Source organism: Hetaerina americana, unplaced genomic scaffold (assembly GCF_022747635.1).
Source record: "Hetaerina americana unplaced genomic scaffold, ioHetAmer1.1.p SCAF_109, whole genome shotgun sequence".
Taxonomy (NCBI): Eukaryota; Metazoa; Arthropoda; class Insecta; order Odonata; family Calopterygidae; genus Hetaerina; species Hetaerina americana.
The window spans coordinates 883,044-893,793 of record NW_027286170.1 but is presented as its reverse complement, the minus strand read 5'-3'; positions in this window follow the sequence as shown (position 1 = coordinate 893,793).

The window sequence follows — 10,750 nt, the reverse complement described above, 5'->3', positions numbered from 1 at the left end:
GTCGAGCCGGCTCCTGGGGGATTTCGATTACAAACATTCTGGTCTCTTATATTACTTGGAAAAAATGACCATTTAAACCTGTCAGTCTTGCAGTCTATCTCTCTAATCTTATATTCGTGATCCCTCCGCCCATAATACGTTGGGGTTTGTACTATGTTCTTGATGTCATCGGAAAAGGACCCATCTTTCAATGTTTTTAATAAGTTTAATCTATATTGTAAATGCCACTGTTTAAGGGAATCCCAGCCTAAATTGTCGAGCAAAGTAGTTACGCTACTGCGTTGGTCATAACAATTTTTGACAAATCTAGCTCCCCTCCGCTGAAGTAGATCTAATTCCAAAATCAAATTTATCTCTTGAAGATCTTATGTACTGGCAGCATACTCTAGGTGGGGCCTGAAAAGGGCAAGAAAACATTGTTCCTTCACTTTTTCGTCACATTTACCCAGCACTCTTTTTACAAATCCCAATTTTTTATTAGCACGTCCGCATATTTCTCGTCTGTGCTTTCCCCAGGACAGATCGTGAGTAGTTGTTGCACCCAAGTATTTAAAGGAATCTACCCTCTCGAATTCTGTTTATTTCACTTTTTAACTAAATGGGAGGGAATTACTCCTTTCCAAAATATGTATTACTACACATTTTTTCAAATTTAAATCCAATTGCCATGTATCGCACCAAGTCTGAATTGCATTTAGGTCGTTAGCTAACGCGACTCTGTCTTCGCGACTTCGAATGCCCCCATAAATCACCGCATCGTCAGCAAAAAGACAAAGCCTGCTATTAACCACGGTACTGAGGTCATTTATGTAAATAAGAAACAAGAGGGGGCCTATAACACTTCCCTGTGGTACTTCCGACGTGACTTTGACAGTATCGGATGATACACCGTCCAGGACGACTGTTTGAACGCGATTTCTTAAAAATTGTCTAATCCAACATATAATACTCTCGTGTATTCCATAAGTTTCCAACTCGTGAGTAACTTGCAATGAGGGACTTTATCAAAAGCTTTTTTTAAAATTTAGGAATATCGCATCAACTGGAATATTACTTTCACCAGAGTGCATTATATCATGAACAAAGAGTACGATTTGAGTTTCGCAGGATCTACCTTTACGGAACCCGTGTTGGTTATTAATCAATAAATCTTGGCTATCGAGGTACCTCATTATGGAACTAAAAATGATGTGCTCAAGAATCTTACAGCAGATGGAGGTGAGCGATATTGGCCTATAATTACTGGGGTCCTCCCGGTTTCCATTTTTAAATATGGGTGCTACAGAAGCTATCTTCCAGCCACTTGGCACGCTTTCTTCTGCTAATGATTTCTTAAATATTATATTAAGATAAGAGTCAATTTCAGACGACAGTTCTTTATACACGCGAGCCGGAATCTCATCAGGTCCCGGAGATTTGTTTGGATGTTTTCAAGGATTAACTCTATTCCGCGGGTGGAAAAGTCGATTGCTTGCATTGGCTGCAGAAATGTTTTTGGAAGGTTCTCTGGTATATTCTGGGAGTATTTGTTGAAAACACTGTGGAAGAATGTGTTTAATATGTTGGCTTTATCTAAACTACTTGTTACCTTTTCCCTCTTTTCGTTGTTCAATGAGTTTACGGTGGACTTTTTTCCCTAAACTTCCCTGACGTAGGACGAAAACATCTTTGGGTTATCGTTTAAATGTTCACCTAATTTTTTCCTTTTGAATTCCGCTAGCGCCTTCCGGAGGGCTTTCTTGGCAGTGGACCTAGATGCTTTGTAATTCTGTATGGTTTCGTTGATTTTATCAGGGGAGTAATCTTTAACCACGTTTTTCATTCTGGCATGGCACGCCCTTTGCCGTCTTAGTGATTTCCGTACTTCAGAGTAGTACCAACGGGGTTCCTTATTCTCTCTTATATATTTACTAGGTATGAATCTCTGAATTGCTGAACGTGTTATCGCAAGAAAATTATTCCAGGTATCCTCGACACTCCTGGTTTTGCTTAATTCGTCAAATCTAAGAAAGGAACAGTTTAACTCAACTTTAACTGCCTTTGCGGGTACGTCTCCTATCCCTCCGATTCAACTCCTTTTTTCTGCATTTTATTTATTAATTCTGCCAAAGTCACTCTTCTGAATCCTTTCTCTAAATCTACGAAACTAACAAATACATCCTGATATAACTCTATATCCCTCTCTATTACTCATCTAGATAGTAGCACTTAAATTATTCCAATGAAAAGAACGAAGTATGTTGAGTAGAAATATAAAAATAACTATACAGAATTATAAAAACATTTTATGAAAAAGAGACAAGATTTGTCAAAAACGTATTTGTAGCATTTGAGCCATAAATTAGGTCATATGAATATTTTAAGTGATTTTGATCCAGTTTTCAAATAAGGTGAAGTGCAAAAAGAAACGTTTCAGGCGTGATACGGTGGAATATCATAATTAATTTAAATTGGCAATTTTCAACAAAATAATTATTCATTAATAATTATGTTTTGGAAAATTGCCAAATTTCAATCAATAAGGTGAAGTAGTAGAATGTCGGGACTGTAGTTTTTTTCGCTTCATTACGTTCACGTATGTAGCAAACGTTGAACGACTGAAGGCCACTAAATTTTTGAAAAGAAAATACGAGGGTCATCCGGAAAGTAGTACCCGTTCGTGCCGCATGAAGTGCTGACGACGCGAGTAGCCGCTGGACGAGGTCAGATAGCTTCAGTGGCTTGTCTGCCTTCTCTGAGCCAAGTTGCGTGACGCTAGCATTGCCTGTGTTGTTTCTGTGATTGTTTACAATGTTTAAAAAAATTGAGAACGCCGCCAGTTGTGAAGTGAGGGCAGTGATTAAATTCCTCAATGCAAGAAACGTTCGCCCATGTGATATTCATCGCCAATTAAAGGAGGTGTATGGAGACAATGTAATGGACGAGTCGTCTGTTCGGCGGTGGTGTCGCAACTTCAACATGGGGAGGGGGAACACACACGACGATGAGCGTTCGGGGAGACCGTCTGTCATTACAGACCAACTGGTGAGCTCAGTTGACGAATTCGTGAGGAACGATCGGCGCGTCACAATTGATGACATCTGTGAGCATTTTCCCAATGTTTCTCGAACAATTGTTCATGAAATTGTTAAACACCATCTGCATTATGCAAAAATTTGTGCAAGATGGGTCCCTCGCGTATCTCAATGAGCTGGCGGCGAAGGACTATGCAGCAGGAATACAGAAACTTGTCACACGTTATGACAAATGCCTTAATTTGCTTGGAGATTATGTTGAGAAGTAGTTTAAAGTATCCTCTTTCAAATAAAATTTTTTATGTTTGTTAATATTTACTTTTGTGTCTTTATTTCACGAACGGGTACTACTTTCCGGATGACCCTCGTACTTTGCTCTTCCACACACTTTGTTTAATGCACGACCTAGGTTTAGACTTACAAAGTCATCATCATTGTGAAGTACTGAGGTATGTATACTAGATGGAGAAGAGGAGGGGGGAGGTGCTGGTAAAGTGAGAGGAGGGGAAAGAGAAGGGAAACTGGTGGGTGTGTGTATGAGGGGAGGGGGAGAAGGAGGTTGGGAAGGGTGTCAGGGGGGGAGAGGGGCTGTGAATAGAGGGAGGTCCAGGAGGGGAAACGGGAGGAATACGTCAGGTCATTAACTAATATACCCATGTGATGACTGCTCTTGGAAATTTCAAACCATTCCAAGGCATCTAATCATGAAACCTTCCTTCTCCAAATGTAAAATCCCAGGAACAAAGTCACTTGTGTGGTTATTGTCCAGTAGGTGCTTGGCAAAATGGGAAGAAGGATTTCTGTTTTTCAAACAGGCGCAATGTTCTATCACCCGCTCGCAGAATTTCCTCCCGGTCTATTCAAAGTAAATAGCAGAGCACTCACAACGCAATTTATACACTCCACTCTTTTCCATGATGAGACTTTAGTCCTTGCTGTTAGATAAAAGGTTCCCTAAGTTGCCTTTATTATAGAAAGCTGGTTTTATTCTGTTCTCTGGAAAGGTTCTGTTCTTTTCACGAGATAAATTCTCTATAAAGAGAATTCTTTACCATTTCAATGTATCTTCTTCTTGCGGATGAACTTGAAAATGGATGTTACTGCTATTTTCATAATTTTTTCTGATTAAATTTTTCAACTAAATGGGAGCAGAAGCCGTTATTTTCAGCTATCATTTTTGTTATTAGGAGTTCTTTATAAGTATTTTGTGGGGACAAGGGAATATCAGTCGAACGGTGGACCATTGAGTTGAACGCCGCTGATTTTTGGGGGAAATGATGCCTTGACGAGAAGTTAATGATATGGTCTGTGCACGTATTTTTCCTGAAAATGGAGAAGTCTAGTTTCCGATTATGTTTCGTGATGGTAATGTCTAAAAACTTAATATACTCGTAAAGTTCTTTCTCCACTGAGAATCTAATGTTTTTGCCCAAGGAATTTAGAAACATCAAGAAGCTGTCGAGTTTTCTTTGTGAACCTCCCCATACACAAAATATATCGTCCGCGTAACGGTGCCAACAGACTATGTTTTTCACCAAGTTGTTAGATGAGGAGAACAGAACACTTTCCACCTGGTCCATATACATAGATGTCCGCTAGTAGAGGAGATACAAGGGATCCAATTGACAGACCATGGGTTTGTAAGAAGTATTTGTCATTGAACTTGAAATAGTTCTGGGACACAGGTGTTTTTAGGACCAAACACAACTCACTAATCAGTGGAAATGGATTTTCCAAAAAAGGATTTCCTCGGCTAACTGGAGGGCTTCTTGGATGGGGACACTCGGAAAAGGCTGCAGGCGTCGAAAAAGACGAGGATTCATTTGGGAGGGAGGACTAAGGCGGCTGGCCAGATCGGAGGAGTTTTTGACTCCAAATTTTGGGGCCAACTTTGTGCGTTCCTTGAAGATGGTGGTGGTGATGACTAGGGACCGAAACATTGGAAACCACCAGCCTGATGGGAATATCTGGTTTTTAGGTGACCCAAAAATCGGGGTTCTGAGGGATTTATTTGCACTAGCCTCTGCACTTCGGGTGTTTGGAATATCACAGAGCAGGATTAATTGCTCCTTTGCACTCTTTTTGAAATTTTGTTGTTAGATCACTTTGGACTGCGATAATGCTGTTGTCATTCATGAACACTTCATACTTCTTAATGTAACTGTCTTTTCCAAGAATCACCACCGAATTTCCCGTACTCAGTCTTCCCCCTCCTCCCATTCACACACCACTTCCCCACCTCACACTTTACCAGCACCTCCCCCCTCCTCTTCTCTGTCGAGTTAATAAAGCTCCGTGTCCTCTGTACATCACCTGATTACTTTGTAAGTCGAAACTTAGGTCGTGCATAATAAAGTGGGTGTGGAAGAACAAAGTATTTTCTATTCCGATATGAATGGCTTCCACAAAGTGACGCCTTAAACTATTCTAATGGCCGAAATCCAATAGAAATTTTAAGGGAGAAAGATACGCGCGAAGTAGTAACAATAAAATTAATATTAATAATTATAATCTATTTTTGAGCTTTGTGCATGACGATGTGTCCAAAAAACGAGGGGGCTCGAATTGGTAGAGTAGATTTATCGATATTGGGGCCTATTCTCATGTTTTCATCACCTTCGATTTCTCGGAAATATTAGTTAGGTTATACGTCGGAGCGAACCTACGGAGGGGCGACCTCACGGCACGCTCCTCCCCCTTGCTTTCGGTGATGGTCAGAAGCGCTACGCACTGCCTCAACACTTCCCGTTCCACCGAGAGACCGATCAATCCTCCCTCGGTCCCGGCTTCCGCTTGCCACCCTCCCAGCCAGCAAGCCCCTCCGCCCAACGCGTCACGTGTTGCGGCCACGATCGACATGAGACCTAGATGGCCTATAAGTCGCCACCACGAAAATATAGGGGAAAAAAAGAAAATCCTCAGATGCATATTCTATTTTTGGTCCCAATTGCCTCAGTGGACGCCTTTCCCGTGCATTAAGCAAGGGGATGAAAGGATAAGGGCGACTGGGCAAATGTGTCGTCAAAGTTCGGAAACCGCCGAAGCCACTCTGCAGAGTTGCCCTAGGGGAGGGTGGAGTGACAGATACCGATCATTCCCCACCCTATAAGCATTTACGTCAGAGTTTTAAGAAAGGGAAATCACGAGATGAGGATGCCGGTGGATGTTGAGGCCATTCATGGCTCACTTGAGTTTATCAACGGCTTTGAAATATTCAATTGATAATTTATCTCAGGTTTTCGATGGCTTTCTTCACAGTTCCACTCATTATTGTCTCAGTAGGGTCCACAATGGCGCAGCAATTGGTGTTTTTCTGCTTAGTTAAAACCTTTTTATCGCGACTATGCCCAATTATTTATTTCTCCGAGGTACATGAGACAAAAATGCATTCAATGTGGTAACGGTGAAGGTATGAAAAAGGGATAATTCAATGCGGGACATTTGACTGTCACGTTGAATATTTCATCTCGCCCCCGAAATGCTTCCCCCACCGTTCCGACTCGCACCCAGCCCTTTTGCCATTCCTCCCACGGTGCATTGGATTCTTTAGTTATGCAAAAGACTTTTTGCGGGCTTTGTGATTTAGATTGACGGTGGGGAGAAAAAAATACGGAAAGCGAGAGGGGTGACGGAGGAATGGAAGGGCATTTTGCCATTCCATCGTAAGCATTCCCCTTCCTCACTCGCAGACTCAGTTATGCATTACGCAACACTTGCACCGGTACACACGTGATGTCATTTTCACGGGAAAGTACATATGCAAAAGAGCGCGCACTCGCAGCTGGAGGCTTTCCTAATCGGAGGAGGCGGTTGGTAAAAGGCACCAACTACTGCATGTTTGGTCCCAGTATTTTTCACAAACGATTACGTGGATGGCTGAGGTCTACCGATGCTCGAACTCACACCGCTCTGAAAAGGGGTTAAACTCAAATCAAAAAATCAAATGAACCTGGGCATATTCTCCGATTAACAGAATATCGATTCCCAGGAAAGCCTCTCTGGGTACCTGCAGCTCCGCCAAAGCTATGTGTTCTTTCGGGTACCAGATCTTCCTGGGAAACCATTACCGGCACAGGAAAAGGAACTGGGCCCCTACCCTGTTGTGTTAATTTCACGCGCCGTCGGGCTTAGTACTGGGTGAACTCTGCCATCACTTACCAAACCGACCTTCGGGTTGATTACTGTGTGTGTGTATATATATATATATATATATATATATATATATATATATATATATATATATATATATATATATATATATATCTACATGTATATAACGATTGTAAGGAAAAACTCACACGAGCGGCACAATAATGGGCTGACACAATATAACACAAATAGAAAAAAATAGCAACATTTAAAAGAACACTCACACGGTAAATTGTTCGAGCTTTCGCCCCTCTCAGAGGCCTGCTTCAAGTGAGACTTCAAGTGGAGTAGTAGTTTTTAGGGGAGGCGACCGAGAGCTAAGGTCATTTGCGCCATAGGGAATGGACAGGAAAGGATGAAGGGTGGAGAGAAACCCGGGGTTGGCATTAGCTTACTTTTTACGAAAGGCGCCAAGGGGTCCGCAGCTTAACGTCCCATCCGACGGACGCCGTACTCAGTGCCCTCCACAAAGCACCTCAAGTAGGGATCGAGATACCTCTGAACAATATTCAACACCGCCGGGATTTGAACCCGCGCCCTCAGGGTGGGAAGCCAGTACGTTAGCGCCCGCACCATCTCCATCCAGACTTCAAGTGGAGTCTCACTTGAAGAAGGCCTCTGAGAGGGCCGAAAGCTCGAACAATTTACCGTGTGAGTGTTCTTTTAAATATTGCTATTCTTTTCTATTTGTGTTATATTGTGTCAGCTCATTATTATACATATATATATATATATATATATATATATATATCACATATTATTATTTTTGTGTTCCATTCTGCCAACCAACTGTCATATTGTTCTCGTGAGTGCAATATATATATATATATATATATATATATATATATATATATATATATATATTGCACTCACGAGAACTATATATATATATATATATATATATATATATATATATATATATATATATATATATATATATATATATATACATATATATGTTGCATCAAAAGATGGTGATGAGGTGGAGATTACGGTTTAGGCACTAGAAATGACCGCGGGGAGAAAGCAGTTGAGTTCTGCAGGAGACAGGGGTTAGTCATCACCAAAACCTGGTTTAGACACCACAAAATAGGCAGGTATACATGGAAAATGCGTGCTGACTTAATAGGGTATCAGCTAGGTTATATTCTGGTTATACACAGGTTTAGAAACAATGTGATAAATTCGCACAGCTTCCCGGGAGCGGATGCGGGCTCTGACCACAATTTAGTTGTTATGAATTGTAGCGTCCGTTTCAAAAAGATAAGGCAGAGGTGGTGGGTTAGAAAATGGAATGTAGAAGCATGAAATGGTTTGACGAGGAAGAAAAACCATCAGGCTCTAGAGGAAATTGTGGATGATGGTAAAGAGCTGATTACTATCGAAGAAAAATGGGAATGTATCAAGAAAGGGTTATCGAAAGCCGCAAAAGACAATATTGGAACCGCTAACGCGAAAAGGACTAGGAAACCATGGATCACGGATGAGATGATAACAAAGATGGACGAGAGGACAAAATGGAAGAATGTTAACACAGAGTTAGGCAAAATAAAGTACAAAGAATTGAACAATAAATTGAGGCGGGCAACAAATAATGCAAAAGAAGCATGGTGGAAGACGCAGTGCGAGAATATGGAAAGTTTGCAGAAGGGAGAAATTGGTTTGCGCTGTACAGCAAAGTTAAATCTTTATCGAAAGGTAAGAAAGGAAGATCTATGCTAACAGTAAGAGATAAAGCGGGTAAGATAATCGTTGACGCAGGAAAGATCGAAGGTAGATGGAAGGAATATGTAGAACTGTATGGTAAAGAACTGAGACCAACAAAGTTAGACATAGAAAAGGAACATGACGTAGAGAAAGATAGCATAGGTCCAGGCATACTCGAAGAATTGATAGAAAGGGCATTGAGGGAGATGAAGCTAAATAAGGCCGTGGGGGTGGATAACATTCCTGCAGAACTACTGAAATGTTTAGGCAAATGTGGGAGGAAGAGGCTATATGGGATGATTCGCAGTATCTATGAGGAAGGAATCTGGCCGGAAGACTTTGTGAGATCGGTTTTAGTTCCTATTCCGCATAAGGTAAAGGTTATGTCATGTGAGGACTACAGGACAATAAGTTTATTACCCCACGCAGCTAAAGTTTTTCTCAGAATCATAAACAAAAGGATAGAGAGTACGGCAAATGATTACTTAGGGGATGACCAGTTTGGGTTTAGGAAGGGAAGAGGTACGCGAGATGCCATTGCAGTAATGATATTATTAATCTAGAGGAATATAGAACACAACCAGGAGGTATTTGACTGTTTCGTAGATTTCAAAAAACATTTGGATAGAGTGAACTGGGAAAAACTAATGAGTACATTGCAAAAAATAGGAATAGATTGGAGGGAAAGGAGGCTAATCCGCAACCTGTACTTTTCTCAGACTGCTCGGGTGCGGGTGGGAAACGGGGAGTCAGGATGGTCAGTGTTAGGAAGGGGTGTAAGGCAGGGTTGCCCATTATCACCGTTGCTGTTCAACCTGTATGCAGAGGAAATGACCAAAGAGGCGTGGGAAGAATTGGAGGTAGGAATGAAAGTCGGTGGAGAATTCGTAAAATCAGTTAGTTTTGCTGATGACCAAGCTTTATTCCGTCAGTCAGCCAAGGGGTTGCAAGCATTGCTGAGTGAATTGGAAACTCAGTGCGACAGATATGGGATGAGAATCAATATTAATAAAACAAGTTATGCGATTTTCTAGAAAGAAAAAGGCTAAGCTAGCCATTAAAATAGGAGGGCAAAAACTATAGTAGGTAGAACAGTTTACGTATATCGGTAGTGTTTTGGACCAACACGTTCAAAGTAGTAGGGACGTAAGGAGAAGAATTGCGCTAGGCAAAGAGGCTTTCACAAAGGGGAGGGAGTTGATGACAGGGACGTTGAGTAAAGATATTAAGAAAAGACTCGTAAAAACTGTGATATGGAGCGTAGCTATGTACGGCGCGGAAACGTGGTCATTGAAGCAGGAGGATAGACGTAGACTGGAGGCTTTTGAAATGTGGGTTTGGAGAAGAATGGAGAAGGTGAAATGGACAGGGAAGAAAACAAATGAGGAAGTACTTGGTATGGTGGGCGAAGAGAGGTGTTTGTTGGGAGAAATCCTATGGAGGCAGGAAAAGTGGATGAAGGGGGTATTGACCGGCAGTAGGATGTTAAAGACTGTGATAGAGGGGAGAATGTTTGGCAAAAGAGGAAAGGGAAGGAACAGGATAGGGATATTGGACGGGATAAAGGGAGGAAGAAAGTACTCAGAGATGAAGAGGGACCTGATGTAGAGTAGGATGTTGTGTTTTGCTAGGGGTCACAAATTATTCAATTAGTAATTATGTCCATCCAAAAACCTACCTTAACCGGTAGATTACCTAATAATATATATATATATATATATATATATATACATATATATATATATATATATATATATATATATATATATATATATATACATATATATATATATATATATATATACATATATATATATATATATATATATATATATATATATATATATATATATATATACATATATATATATATATATATA